Source organism: Oryx dammah, unplaced genomic scaffold, assembly GCF_014754425.2.
Source record: "Oryx dammah isolate SB20612 unplaced genomic scaffold, SCBI_Odam_1.1 HiC_scaffold_2, whole genome shotgun sequence".
NCBI lineage: Eukaryota > Metazoa > Chordata > Mammalia > Artiodactyla > Bovidae > Oryx > Oryx dammah.
In genome coordinates, this window is record NW_024070186.1 from 77,704,749 (window position 1) to 77,720,718 (window position 15,970).

At 39.0% G+C, this 15,970-nt stretch overlaps 1 protein-coding gene across 1 annotated transcript in view; it reads left to right on the top strand.

Moving 5' to 3' along the window:
• LOC120872594 (LIM domain containing preferred translocation partner in lipoma) overlaps positions 1 to 15,970 on the top strand; it is a 741,069-nt gene that overhangs the window by 170,385 nt on the left and 554,714 nt on the right. Inside the window, exon 3 of the mRNA XM_040253102.1 lies at positions 14,577 to 14,640. The gene's annotated coding sequence lies outside the window, so the exon portion shown is untranslated. The remainder of the gene's footprint in view (positions 1 to 14,576; positions 14,641 to 15,970) is intronic.

The window sequence follows — 15,970 nt, forward strand, 5'->3', positions numbered from 1 at the left end:
TTAGAAATGTGACAAGTACACTGAGTTCAATTGCACTTTTGCCAAAACATAGTTTTGCAGCTAAAATTGAATTTCCTGATTGAAGATCCAAGTGCTGTTAAGGGGGCATGATCATTCCTATACATTATTCTGGAAGCATAACTTACATCATTATATTAAGTCAGCAGTTAAAGTCTTATCAGGCTAGTAAGATATTGACACTAGAAGTTGTTTTACTTAGAGATGATGAAATAAAGTGACATAAAGATCTACCTTTTTTTAGTTTAAAAATGAAATTTGGGCCTCTTCAGTATAACCAGTTTAATGATGTATTCTTTTATACATTTATAAAAATTTGTAGGTAAATGTGCATATGTCTATTTCTCCAGATTATATTTTTTATTTAAAAAGCTTATTAGGGACTTCTCTGGTAGTCTAGTGGTTAAGACTCCCTACTTCCACTCATGGGGCAGGGGTTCAATCCATGGTTGGGAAACGAAGATCCTGCATCCCATGTGGCATAGCCAAAAAAAGAAGGAAAGAAAAAAACTTATCAAGGACCTCCTCTCTTCTACTTATAATCCATTCTTAGCAACATTAGGACATCTTTTTTCACTTTTGGTCTGACCTCAGATTGACAAGCATCCTTATTTTTCCGCAAACTTACTCCTTTTGGGTTTCAAACGGAGTAAAGAGACCTTTTGCTCAAACAAAGGAAAAGTGAAAATCTCTTTTGTCTGGTCAGGAACTTGGTTTGAATCTTCACTCCCCTTGTGTCTTGTCACCACAATGCTAAGAATGATGCTGATTATGAGCTGCTTGCTCATTTGACCACAGATAGTTTAGGGAATTATGCAGTGGCTAGGTCATTATTATAACTCTGATTTCTTTCCTGGTCAAAAACAGATTCTTGTTCTTTTTTATTTTTTTAAAGCAGAATGCTGCTGCTGCTGCTAAGTCGCTTCAGTCATGTCCGACTCTGGGTGACCTCGTAGACGGCAGCCCACCAGGTTCCTCTGGCCACGGAGTTCTCTAGGCAAGAATACTGGAGTGGGTTGCCATTTCCTTCTCCATAAAGCAAAATGACATTTTGTTTATTTATTTATTGACTACGCACTGAGGCTTATAGGATCTCAGTTCCCTGAACAAGAATTGAACCCGGGCCGTGACAGTGAAAGCCTGGAATCCCAACCACTAGGCAACCAGGGAACTCTCCAGATTCTTGCTCTTGAAGTGAGAAACAATTGCTTCTGGATATTTCTGCTTCTGTGTTTCCGTGGAACTGAATGCTTTGGTAACTGGGGTTGATTTTAAGTCCTTGATAATATACATGTTAAACTTTTTATTCCTTTCATTTTCATGGCAAAGTCTGTTATGGTAAGATTTACTGAGTCTTTACTCTATGCAGGCACTGTGTATACTAAGTTCTTCAATGGGTCATTTCATTGTAGTGACACAGTAATCTTGAGTGAGTCCTATTATCATTCTCATTTTACATTAAAGAAGCGGGTTTAGAGAGATTTTATATCTTAAACAAGAGCACACCTTGAGTAGTAATGGAGTCTGGATTCTGATCTACGTGGCATATTAACCAGCGTCCCCCTCATGGAAGGCACACAGTGAATATCTGTTGACTAATCAATGGATTAGTCACTAATCATGATGAAGTTTTATGTCCATGTTTCAGTGTTTCTGGGGCTCAGAAACCCTGATAGCTCACTTGGTAAAGAATCTGCCTGCAATGCAGGAGACCCTGGTTTGATTCCTGGGTCAGGAAGATCCACTGGAGAAGGTATAGCTACCCACTCCAGTATTCTTGGGCTTCCTTGGTGGCCCAGCTGGTAAAGAATCCACTTGCAATGTGGGAGACCTGGGTTTGATCTCTGGGTTGGAAAGATCCCCTGGAGAAGGGAAAGGCTACCCACTCCAGTACTCTGGCCTGGAGAATTCTATGGACTGTATAGTGCATGGGGTCGCAGGTCACAAAGAGCCTGACCCGACTGAGCGACTTTCACTTTCACTTCAGTGTTTCTAAATACTAATGTGGCAGCTGATAAAGGTAAACAGGTAGCGGGATCTGAATGTACAACTGAGCCACTCTGTGCCTGGAGAATCCCATGGACAGAGGAGTCTGGCAGTCCATAGGGTTGCACAGAGTTGGACATGACTGAAGGGGCTTAGCATGTTGCATGAATCTCCCCTAAAGGTTTGGAACCAAAGATGATTAGTATGAAGCAGTAGGGGAATAGACATAAATCCCGTCAAGTCCAGTAGTTCAATCTCAGGACCTATTTACACTCCTAAAAATGAGATTTTATTTATGAGAGTCATAGCTAATGCTGTTCATTATCATAGAAATTAAATTAATTACAAAGAAATTAAAGCCAATATTTTAATGAAAATTAGTTGTATGAAAATAAAGTTTGTTTTCCAAAATAAACAAAAAATTACTGAAAAAATTGGCAACTGGAATCTTTGCATTAATTTTTTTGCAATATGTATTTTGATTAAAATTTTTGGGGAAAATCTTGAAAGAATTTACAGAAGGGAGTAAAAAAGAGGTAATCATGGATTTTTTTCTTTGATACTACACCAATATATGATGAGTGGTACTTTCTTAAAGTTTAATTGCAATGTGAAATATGAAATCATATCAATAAAACTTTTTTATAAAACAACCCATTATATTAAAATCTATTGGTCTTATTTTTACTTTTTTAAAATTTTATTTATTTTATTTGGAGGCTAATTTACAATACTGTATTGGTTTTGCCATACATCAACATGAGTCTGCCACAGGTGTACATGTGTTCACCATCCTGAACCCCCCTCCCACCTCCCTCCCCATACCATCCCTCTGGGTCGTCCTGGTGCACCAGCCCCGAGCATCCTGTATCATGCATTGAACCTGGACTGGCAATTTGCTTCTTATATGATATTATACATGTTTCAATGTCATTCTCCCAAGTCATCCCACCCTTGCCCTCTCCCACAGAGTCCAAAAGACTGTTCTATACATCTGTGTCTCTTTTGTTGTCTCGAATACAGGGTTATCGTCACCATCTTTCTAAATTCCCCATCTTCGCCTATGGTTGTATAACATCATTTATTACTTGTTTCATGGAGTTGTGCATATCTTCCAAATATTAAAATGTTTTGTTCTTTAGCACTTTAAAATAATCACATTCATTAATATCACCACTAATTTCATCAGCAAGAGTATTTTAAGTATTTCAGTTCAGTTCAGTTCAGTTGCTCAGTCGTGTCTGATTCTTTGTGACCTCATGAATCGCAACACGCCAGGCCTCCCTGCTCATCACCAACTCCCGGAGTTCACTCAAACTCATGTCCATCAAGTCGGTGATGCCATCCAGCCATCTAATCTTCTGTCGTCCCCTTCTCCTCCTGCCCCCAATCCTTCCCAGCATCAGAGTCTTTTCCAATGAGTCAACTCTTCGCATGAGCTTTAGCATCATTCCTTCCAAAGAAATCCCAGGGCCGATCTTCAGAATGGACTGGTTCGATCTCCTTGCAGTCCAAGGGACTCTCAAGAGTCTTTCTCCAACACCACAGTTCAAAAGCATCAGTTCTTCAGCACTCAGCTTTCTTCACAGTCCAACTCTCACATCCATACATGACCACTGGAAAAACCATAGCCTTGACTAGATGGACCTTTGTTGACAAAGTAATGTCTCTGCTTTTGAATATGCTATCCAGGTTGGTCATAACTTTGCTTCAAGGAGTAAGCATCTTTTAATTTCATGGCTGCAATCACCATCTGCAGTGATTTTGGAGCCCCCCAAAATAAAGTCTGACACTGTTTCCACTGTTTCCCCATCTATTTCCCATGAAGTGATGGGACTGGATGCCATGATCTTCGTTTCCTGAATGTTGAGCTTTAAGTAAACTTTTTCACTCTCCTCTTTCACTTTCATCAAGAGGCTTTTTAGTTCTTCTTCTTTTTCTGCCATAAGGGTGGTGTCATCTGCATATCTGAGGTGATTGATATTTCTCCTGGCAATCTTGATTCTAGCTTGTGCTTCCTCCAGCCCAGCGTTTCTCATGATGTACTCTGCATAGAAGTTAAATAAGCAGGGTGACAATATACAGCCTTGACGTCCTCCTTTTCTTATTTGGAACCAGTCTGTTGTTCCATGTCCAGTTCTGACTGTTGCTTCCTGACCTGAATATAGTTATTAGGAAGTTGTCAAATCTATAATATAAATAGTAGGTGCAAGGTTTTCAAAATTCTAATTTTCACTTTAATATTTGAATTTCATCGTTGACAATAAAGCATGTTAGTTATTTTTCTTGAAATGATGTTTTTTTTTGGTTTAGTTTTGAGAAAATATATGACAGGACCAAGTCTGAATGACCATTCTTTCAAGTAAAAATGGTGTTTTGAGCAAGGAGCCATTACTTCATTTCTCAATTCAAACAATCAAGTACGTGAGTTTCTTGGAGACAACCATTATAGTTTGGAATTTAGCAGAAGTGCTTCATGAATACTTGCTCTGTCTCACACAGAGTATTAAAAAGATGTGTCAATCTTACAAAGATGATATAGAAACCTCAGGATTGAGATTTAATAAAATTAAGGATTTTTGATTCATTAAGAGCAGTATCAAGTGAAGCAATCTCCTTGAAGCCCCTCTTTACTGTGGGTGCTTGGTGATGAAAAGTACGACGACTTTCACTACCTTTTGGTGACACTTCCTTGATTCATGTTAAAACTGCAGTCATTTTAACCCACACATTGCTTTTGTACTGTTGGTATAAATGTATACACAGTGAAAAAAGTTCAAAACATAATAATGAACTTTCAGTCCCTTGGAAGGGTCTGGAGGACCTTTACTTTAGGAATTTAACTCTTAAGTTTATGGATCACACACTGAGAGCCACTGATCTAATCCAGATTTAATTTGGATCTAATCAAAGATCTAGTCTTTGCATTTCATGAGAAAGAGGATCTGGAAAAGACCAACCCAAGACAGCCCCACCAGTTAGGGACAAGAACTCAGTACATTCCTCCTTTTTTTTTTTTTTGATTTCCTGTTTCAGTTTCAGAAATTTCAAGGTAGATGTTTGTGAAATTCTTTTGTGAATATAATGATACGAAAGTGAAGTCGCTGAGTTGTGTCTGACTCTTAGTGACCCCATGGACTGCAGCCTCCCAGGCTCCTCCGTCCATGGGATTTTCCAGGCAAGAGTACTGGAGTTGGGTGCCATTGCCTTCTCCAGGGGATCTTCCCAACTCAGGGATTGAACCCAGGTCTCCCGTATTGCAGGCAGACGCTTTACCCTCTAAGCCACCAGGGAAGCCCCCAATGATACCAAAATATATAAGTATTGAACATATTTAGGAAGATTTCCATATTTTTGCATATTAAACCCTTTACATAGTTTCCCTACTCTGTACCACTCACTCTTCTGCTTTTCAATATTTCAGGAGTCACCACCACTGCCTCTGTAATCAGAACATGCTTTGTCTTTGCCAAATGGAGAGGAGGTGAGGGAGCAGTTGGGTGCTTATTCATTTTCTGGTTTAGAATTCCAGTTTGTGGGGAAAATGGAATCAGTGAGTGTGCTGAAGCAGCCATTTCTTTCTTCACCTAGATTATTAGTTAAAAGTCATAGGAAAGAAAATTGTACAAACAACCATTATCTTTCATATCACAACAAGTCATCTCTTTGGCCAACCAAACCCAATCTTCAATTATCTATTAACGTTTCTCTCTCCCTGCAGGAGGGATGTTGTCCAACAAAATTACTCTTAATTTTGCTTTTGCTTATGTTAGTATTTTATGTGATCTGTTTTCTTCCATAAAAATTGGTCAGGTTTTGAAATCATCATGAAGGATGCTAAGAGAGGCAGTAGAACCAGACCTAGATATTGAATTTTCTTTCTAATACCTCCTCTCCTGTTTTACAATAGTTTTGAGGGATGTTGGGGATTGAAAGCAGTTGCAGTGTATAAAAATGAGTAAATTTGGCAAAATATAAAAAGAGGTTTGCAGACTCCCAAATGTATTTGTTCTCTCATCTTCAAATAAGTTGGATATTCTTCTGCAATATGCCATTTTTTCCTATTTCTCATCCAACAGTTGCTCACTTTCCCTTACCTCTGAACTCTGTGAACACAACTTTGTTTTCTAACCTTCTGATTCTTCCCTTGTGATTCTCATGACCCTAAAGGCTGATCAGATTTGGCCTCATGTCACCCCTGGTGGTGCTAGTGGTAAAGAATCCACCTGCAGTGCAGGAGACCTGGGTCAATCCCTGGGTTGGGAAGATACCGCTGGAGGAGGGTGTGGCAACCCACTCCAGTATTCTTTCCTGGAGAATCCCATGGACAGAGGAGCTTGGAGGGCTACAGTCCTTAGGGTCACAAAGAGTTGGACATGACTGAAAGGACTTAATATACATACACCTGTTTATCAGCTCTTCTCTAAACCAAGGACTTTGGTAACTCTTTTTTCTTTCTGCACAACTCTTGTTTCCTGTCTGTAGTTACCTGAAAACCATTGAGTCTTTTCTGTTTCTTTTTTAGAACTTCTAGTTATGGTTTTTCCTAGCCATGTATTAGGTTCAAAAATTGCCTAGCAACAGTTCTATCTCTTGACAATGTTTTCTGCTTCCTTTTTGGAACCTCTGGAGCTTGGGTCTGTCCTGTGCTTAGTGCATCATAGGAGCTTCATGGATGTATTGAATGGATGTTATTTTTATCCAGAGATCTCTTCTTCAAAGGGCATTCCCCAGATTTTTATCTAGTGATCTGAACTGTTGTTTATCTCTCAGCTAAGTCTCTGCAACCCAGAGCTTCACTGGCCTGTCTTCTAATGCTGACTCCCTCTCATTAGGATGTCATGCATGCCTTTCCTGGCAGATGGCCACTTAGCCGCTACTTGAACACTTCTAATTCTTTGTGAGGCGATTGTTTGTACTACTGGATAGCTTATGTTTAACAATCTCCTTTGCATTGTTCTGAAACTGAATTTTCACAGTTTCAACCTTAATAGTTCTAGCATTGCAGATTTTTCAAAAGTATCATGATTTATACAGGACACATCCTTAGATACCTGAAGATAGCTTTTTATTCCCCATCCATCTTTGTTCCTTCTTCAGTCTTTTTCTTACTGTTTATATCTTGGTCCCTAAAAAGGTTTGGATGCTCGAATTCTTTATGCCTTTCCTATTTCATATTACTTTCTAGATTTCCATCGTGCAATCCAATTCTAAGAGCCTTTTTTAAACCCACTTCTCTTTTTTTTGTTATACTGAGAACAGTGTGAGTTTGGGACCCTAAAAGCTGAGATATGAATTCTAATACCATAACTTATTTGGTGTGTGAACTTCATCAGTTACTCACTCCTTCTAAGCATTCCTTTACTCAGATGCAAAATGCATGTATAATGATTTCTAAGAATATTTTTAAGGATTAGGATATGTGAGGTGCTTAGCTTAGTTATTGAAACATAGCATGTTTAATAGATATTCTTTTAACTTGATCAGCTTTTAAAAAATCTTTCCTTTTGGGGGGAGGTCTTCCCTTGTGGCTCAGCTGGTAAAGAGTCCACCTGCAATGTGGAGGACCTGGGTTCCATCCATGGGTTGGGAAGAGCCCCTCGAGAAGGGAATGGCTACCCACTCCAGTATTCTGGCCTGGAGAATATATAGTCCATGGAGTTACAAAGAGTTGGACACGACTGAGTAACTTTCATTTCCTTTTTTTTTTTTTTTTTATTGAATTAGAGTTGATTTACAGTATTGTGTTAGTTTCAGATGTGTGCTTATATATTTTTATATATATGTATATAAGTGTATATAGGTATATCTCAACTCTTTTGTCTTTGATATTTTTTCCCCTACATATGACTTTTTTTTTTCTTTTTTAGAAATCATTATTTCAAGAATCTCTCCTTTTATAGTCTATGGCAACTTGAATAGATTTTGTATCCTACTGTTGTGTGACTATTGTACAAGTATTAATTATGTTGAGTTGTTTCATAGTGCTTTTCAGGTCTACTATATCCTTCTCAATATATCTACTATATCTACTTCTCAGTATATTCATTCTATTAATTTTTGAGAGTTTGATATTGGAACTCCAATTAAAAATCTTAATTAATCTACTTAAAAATAATTAAAATATATAGTGGTACCTTGTTCTGTATTTTCCAAGTCTCCTGTAAATGTGTTATCATATTTTCATAATTAAAAAATGCTATTACAATGAAAAATAGAATCTCTCCTTCTCCTCTCTCTTTCTTTCTCCATTTTCCCGTTTCAATTTTACTTATATTTATCTTAAAAAGAAGTCCCATAATCTCTAGATTTGTTTCCTCCTTTGTTTTTTTAATTTGATATCACTTAGCATGGTTTTCTTGACAATCATTGTTTTTTTCTAAATTAATTTTCTCAGCTCCTGCCTGCATTTCTATTAATATCTTCAGCCTTTACTATTCTTACTGTGAAAAACATTTCTTCACCCCTGTACTGGGTTAATGATGGCTGGGCCATTGCAGGTTACTTAACTCTTCACTGAACCAGTCAGTAGCTTCTAGAATCATTTAGTTGAACAATGTACTTTTTTTACATTAACTATTCAGTTGATTTAAATTCACCCAACACTTACTAACCTCTTGTTATATGGCATGTATTGAGCTGAATGCTATAGGAATTACGTAAAACACTTTTATCCTTTGTTCATTTAGTCATTCAGTAAATATTTTCTTGAGTACTTACTAAGGATCAGATTCTGGATTTGGGGCTTGGTTTCAAGAAACTGAGTTAGACAGGATTTTTTCTGCAAGACACACAACCGAGGAAAAGTTATAAACCAGTGTGGTAATTTTGTTGTTGTTTAGTTGCTCAGTTGTGTCCCACTCTTGCGATTCCATGGACTATAGTCCACCAGGCTCCTCTGTCCATGAGATTTCACAGCAAGAATACTGGAGTTAGTTGCCTTTTTTTTTTTTTTTCCCTCCAGGGGATCTTCCCAACCCAAGGATTGAACCTGCATCTCCTGCTTGGTGGGCGAATTTTTTTACTGCCGAGCCACCTGGGAAGCCGCGGTGTCAATTTCAGTGATCTATATATGAAATTAGGCTCTATGGTTGTCTTTACAAAGGCTGCTCCATCAAACGCTTTTGGGTCAGGAAAAGCTTTATAGCAAGAGAGACACTTAAAGGCTTGGTAAGAGCTTAGAGTCCTCTGGAAATATAAGACCTATACTAGGGTTTCATTATGTTTGGTTATAAAGCCACCTTCTAAGTTCTGTGTGTTATCATTGGCTTCTCCCCATCTGCCTCCCAGAATTGCATACATGCAACATTTGCCTTTTTTTTTTTTCCCTGTTTAGTTTAGGGGCCTTAGGTTTGGGACCTAATTACTGCATGAATGCATATTTCTATATTCCAAAGTAGGAATAATGACATAAATACATAAAAATAATCTCATGATGCTAGGACACTTTACAAAGTTTTTATCTATCATTTCATTTATTTCTTAAAGAACAGCTTGCGGGTTTCCTCAGCGGGTATCTTAAACACTGTTACTGATAGATATTAGACAAGAATTAACACTGAATAATTATGTGTGGAGGGTTTGCAAATAATTTTTTCTCTCTTTATTTCAAAGTGATCATGCTGTATTGTCTGATTTTATTTAGATCATAAACCAGCTTTGCCCATTACCAAATATCTAGGAAAAAGTCTCTTTTTCACTCTGAGGCTCAGGTTTGTCACTTGCCAAATGGAGATATTGCAACTATTACTAATTATTACTATTACTATTTCACCCCATTGGATTAGGTGAAGAATAAAATCATTAATTCATGTGAAAGAATAATGTATATATCTGATCACAACTGAAAACACAATAAGTGTACTTTTTGAGTGACCAGATTGTGAACTATTTTGTCAAAGTCAATTCAGCTTATGTAATTAATTTCCACTTGTTCTTTAAACTTTCTGAGGCAGCTGCATGTCTTGCATGCTCAGTTGTTTAATCTTGTCCAACTGTTTGCCACCCCATGGGCTGTAGCCCTCCAGGCTCCTCTGTCCATGGGATTATCCTGGCAAGAATACTGGAATGGGTTGCCGTTTCCTCCTCTAAGCTACACATCTTCCTTACGTCCGTTTACCCAGTAGTGATTGCAGCTAAGTGCTGTATGTTCAATAAACACTTGTTGATTGGATTTTTTTTTAAGTACTGGTCTTCTGAAGTCCAGTGCTGGAAATTTGTGAGCTACTTACATTTTTGCTTTGGATTCCTAAAGCCTCTGATTTAATTTCTAGATTATAAGTTTTCTGTTGATAGAAGCCTTATAAATATCACATGAAGAAGATGAGCATTACCTTTAGACCAAAGCAATTTACTTTTAAAAAATCTGATTAATTTCAACACAATCAGCCAGGATGTCAGAAGATCTCAGTGTCTTTGATAGATGCTGACAGCTGAGGAAATTAAAATCAGGGAGGGAAGCAATTAAATACTGGCAAACATTACTTTAATGAGACAACCAAATTGTTCATAAGCCACAGAGTACGTTGTATTCTTGATAAGTGTCTTAGGGTATCATTTAAAACTGTTCTTCATGTGGGATTTGATGTTGGGAGTGGAGGACATTCCATGTTTGTCATTTAATACCTTTGGCCTGGTCTCACATTTCGATTACTTTTGGGGTCAGACTTCCTAATAATTGTGTTTAAGATTATGATGTTGTTTAATTTATAAGTTATCGTTTCACCACCACTTTTATCAATTCATAAAACTTACTGAAATGCACAAAGTCTAGACAAAATAATGTTTGGCTTTTCCACAGTGGTTTACGGATAGCCATGGTCAAGATTCGTAGAAAGAGAAACAGAAAATGTGTATCTCATACAACTTCTAATCGAAAAGATTTGGGAATTGTAGCACTAAAACCAGAATCAAGGTCCTCAATTCCCAGTCTACTGTTCTTTTTAAGACAGCACCCCTTGTTCAGAATAAACGTCTGGCATTACAGGACTGAAGACTTACTTCAGTTTATTTGCTTAGAAAGTTTTTACAAGGCTCTGTCAATTGCTTATTTGTACTGCAGCACTTGTGAAATATCAAATATTAAGGGGCATCTATACATTGGCCTTAGTGATTCTCATGTCAGTTGGTTGGAATTTTTCTTCATAATGTCAAGATCATCACCTAGAGTTATGTTGTCTAAAATTGTTCAGGGGTGGAGTGGTCGATCCAGAGGCTACCATGGTTGTTGGAAAAACCTGTTTATATCTCTTCTCTCTTCATTTCCCCTGACCTCCCATTCCTCTCTTCTTTTTTCCTTATTCTTCATCATTTTTCTTTCCATTCACTTTTTATTCCCCTCCCCCAACCCTGCTTTGGCTCCATTGTTCTCTCCAGTTTCTCCCCCAAATATAGTAGAAACGATCAATTATTTTATATTAGCCCCAGCTCTAGGTTTGTTGATTCTTATTTTGCTTTGATCCTAAGAAGATCATGGCATCTGGTCCCATCACTTCATGGGAAATAGATGGGGAAACAGTGTCAGACTTTATTTATTTGGGCTCCAAAATCACTGCAGATGGTGACTGCTGCCATGAAATTAAAAGATGCTTACTCCTTGGAAGGAAAGTTATGACCAACCTAGATAGCATGTTGAAAAGCAGAGACATTACTTTGCCAACAAAAGTCCATCTAGTCAAGGCTATGGTTTTTCCAGTGGTCATGTATGGATGTGAGAGTTGGACTGTGAAGAAAGCTGAGCACCGAAGAATTGATGCTTTTGAACTGTGGTGTTGGAGAAGACTCTTGAGAGTCCCTTGGACTGCAAGGAGATTCAACCAGTCCATTCTGAAGGAGATCCGCCCTGGGATTTCTTTGGAAGGAATGATGCTAAAGCTGAAACTCCAGTACTCTGGCCACCTCATGTGAAGAGTTGACTCATTGGAAAAGACTCTGATGCTGGGAGGGATTGGGGGCAGGAGGAGAAGGGCACAACAGAGGATGAGATGTCTGGATGGCATCACCGACTCGATGGATGTGAGTTTGAGTGAACTCCGGGAGTTGGTGATGGACAGGGAGGCCTGGCGTGCTGCAATTCATGGGGTCGCAAAGAGTCAGACACGACTGAGCGACTGAACTGAACTGAACTGAATGTGTTAAAGATTTTTAAGTTAGAGGTTGATCATATAAGTTTCTTGTTTTTGTTTTGTTTTTGTTGACATTGCTTTTGGAAATGAGAAGGGTTTTCTTGAGAGTGATGGGATGCGTGATTTGACAAAGGATGCAGCCTTGCCAGGTTTTAGGTCAGCAGTCATAAGATCCGCAGAGGCAGCCAAGGATAACTGACTTCACTACTAAGATGCTGGAACTGGATTCGTCACTTGTCCCAGATGTCTTTATGGGTCTAGAGGAGAACTCCACTGCATCAGAAAATACTCGAGTTACTGAGGACACGTGCCACTCAAACCGTGTGAGAAGAGGCTGGTGAACTTCTTAGCTAGAAGGTTTCAGCTCTTTTACAGTGTGAGATGAAACTTCCTGATGCAGACCCCTTTACGAAAATTTAGTGGTGCAGCCTTGTATTGTTTCTGTGGCTTGTGTTTCGATAGCTTGCCCAAGGATGTCGCATCTCTGAAACTTCACTGGGGAGAGCTGAGAAAGTGTTGATGGTAACCCTGCATCGAACACTCCCTCAGCTTAGTAATGTGTCACCTTCTGGTTAGACCACAGATGCGAAGTCTCTCTCCTTTCACTTGCTAGTGAAGCAGGACTCAGTACTAAATGTGCCTTGGCCCCTTGACAATAGACTTTTACAGGTTATATGCTTATTTTCCCTTTCCTTCCAAATAGAGTGCTCCTAAATGGGAGGCTGCATCGTGTAGTAGAAGCGTCCTTACTCGTTTGGGGATCAAGATACAAGATTAAACTTTTATATGTTTCATATTAACCATGTGATGTTTGAAGTTTGGCTTCCTGATCAGTAAAATTGGGGTAATACGGTTTCATTGGGGTTATGTCAAGGATGATTTGAGATAACATGATCATGAAATATTTTTCAAACTATAAACTATAGTATTACAGATGATTAATATTTTTCATTTTGGTGGCATATGGCAAGAATTTCTTGCAGAATATAGTATCAACCATGCTGTATTCCTAATCATCTGATTTAAGCCCCTATATGAAAATGGGATATATTAATAAAACTTCTGAGAGATCTTTGAAAGTGAAGTCAAGTTGCTCAGTCATGTCCGACTGTTTTCGACCCCATGGACACCAGGCTCCTCTGTCCATAGGATTTTCTAGGCAAGAGTACTGGAGTGTGTTGCCATTTCCTTCTCCAGGGAATCTTCCTGACCCAGGGATCGAGCCCAGGTCTCCCGCATTGTAGACAGACACTTTACTGTCTGAGCCACCAGGGAAGTCTTGAGAGATCTTTACTTCTCAAGAAATCTATCCCTGTGTTAAAACTGACCCCTTGTTCTTGCACTCCTATTGGAAGCTCCATTTCTCTGAACCTAAAGCATGATACAGGCACAGGCTTTAGATTGACCTGTGATAAATCTGCAGGCTTTCCCCTAAAGCAGTTTGTTTTGCTTTTGGGTTGAGGGGATACATGATTCTTCAATTTTGAGACTTTGTCACGTGGAACAAAAGTTCTTTGTGATGCTGGTAGGTGAAGTCATGTAGATTGACACAGATAAATACTATGGTATTTTAAAACTAGAGACATGAATCAAGGAAATACCCAACCCAGAGATACCCTCTTTTCTTGTGTGCTTAGAACATTATTCTTTGACCATATAAGCGTGGGCTTATAGGAAGGAATTTTTGTATACCATTTTGTTGACCACCCCATCAATGCTTATAGATATGAAATAATGGAGGAAAATCTTCCCCCCAAAAGTTTAACTCATCTTTGGCTAGGAAGTGGGTATTGTATGTCTCATTTACATATAAGGAAATTGACACTTGGGGGTTTAAGTAACTTGCCTAAGGCCATTGGTAAGAGGCAGACAGGTCTAAATCCTGACTGGCTCTAAATCCTATGTGTTTTTCCCACTTCCTCATGTCAATCAAATAACTGGTTTTATCTCATTATTTCCTCCTTCACTAAGTCTGGTGGATCAAGTCAATGAGTTGTCTGTCCTCATATTTTCCCTACCTAATATTCTGGATGTAAAGGAAAGCCCACTGGATGAACAGGCAGAGCTCAGAGGGTACAAACTCTCATCGTGCCATGTATTATACTGTGCAGTTTTGGGCAAGTTACCTACCTTTTTTGAACTTCAGTTTTTGCCTCTGTAAAATGAAGAAAATAATATCCATTCACATTTGTGAATTTAACCATGATAGAGATGTTGGTTCCTTTCTCATCCTTCTTATCCTCTGTGAGCTTTTGTTTCCTCACCTATAAAGTGGTAGAATAATCTCTTCCTGCTTCTTTACCAGGTTGACATGGACTGAAATGAGATAATGAATGTGAAAGTGTTTTGTGAAACCAGAAACTGCCGAATAGATAGAAGAGTTTATGATTATTAATGAATAAATAGAGCTTGCAAGCTAAGTGTAACTTTTCCCTGTTTTGTTTACAGACACTAGCACTGCAGTTTGCTGGCCCTTGTGTCCACTGATCATTCTAAGAACGAGCTTTCCAAGGTAAGAGGGGCTTGGTGTCATCACATTTATGAAATGCTAATAGGCATCTTAACCAATAGTGTTTAAGGTAGATTTCACTCCCAATAGAAGAAATATGAAGGTATTCCAGGAACACCAAAACCTGAAAAATGGCCTAGGCCGTGAAGTGCTTCCCCTTTTATGTTTCCTTGATTTGATTTCCTTTTTAATTCCAGCTTTTTAAAGCTTCATGCCTGAATCAGAGAAGTATTTGGTAACATGGAAGTACTGAAGTGTCTATAGTATGCCATGTCCAAGGATGTTCTTATCTAGTGCCTTCTTATATCCCCAGCTAGTATGTGGCAGGAGAGTTTTCTCCAGTTTCCTGGTCATTGATGGGGTGCATTTTTCACTACACTATGCTGCCACTGTTACCTGGCTCTGAAGGAGTCAAACTACTAGTCGGGTCTGTCACTGCCTCTTCAGTTCAGTTCAGTTTAGTCGCTCAGTTGTGTCTGACTCTGTGACCCCATGAATCACAGCACACCAGGCCTCCCTGTTCATCACCAACTCCCAGAGTTCATTCAGACCCATGTCCATCGAGTCAGTGATGCCATCCAGCCATCTCGTCCTCTATTGTCCCCTTCTCCTCCTGCCCTCAATCCCTCCCAGCATCAGAGTCTTTTCCAAGGAGTCAACTCTTCGCATAAGGTGGCCAAAGTACTGGAGTTTCAGCTTCAGGATCATTCCTTCCAAAGAAAACCCAGGGCTGATCTCCTTCCGAATGGACTAGTTGGATCTCTTTGCTGTCCAAGGGATTCTCAAGAGTCTTCTCCAACATCAGAGTTCAAAAGCATCAATTCTTTGGCACTCAGCTTTCTTCACAGTCCAACTCTCACATCCATACATGACCACTGGAAAAACCATAGCCTTGACTAGATGGACCTTTGTTGACAAAGTAATGTCTCTGCTTTTCAACATGCTATCTAGGTTGGTCATAACTTTCCTTCCAAGGAGTAAGCATCTTTTAATTTCATGGCTGCAGTCACCATCTGCAGTGATTTTGGAGCTCCCCCAAATAAAGTCAGCCACTGTTTCCACTGTTTCCCCATCTATTTCCCATGAAGTGATGGGACCAGATGCGATGATCTTTGTTTTCTGAATGCTGAGCTTTAAGCCAACTTTTTCGCTCTCCTCTTTCACTTTCATCAAGAGGCTTTTTAGTTCCTCTTCACTTTCTGCCATATTACCTGCTCCCAAAACATCTCTAAAGGACATAATCTAAGGCTATCACAACAACAAAACCCTTAAAAATACAGGAAATGAGTTAGTCTTTTGAAACCCAGGACCTGTAGTACCTGCATTCCACTCT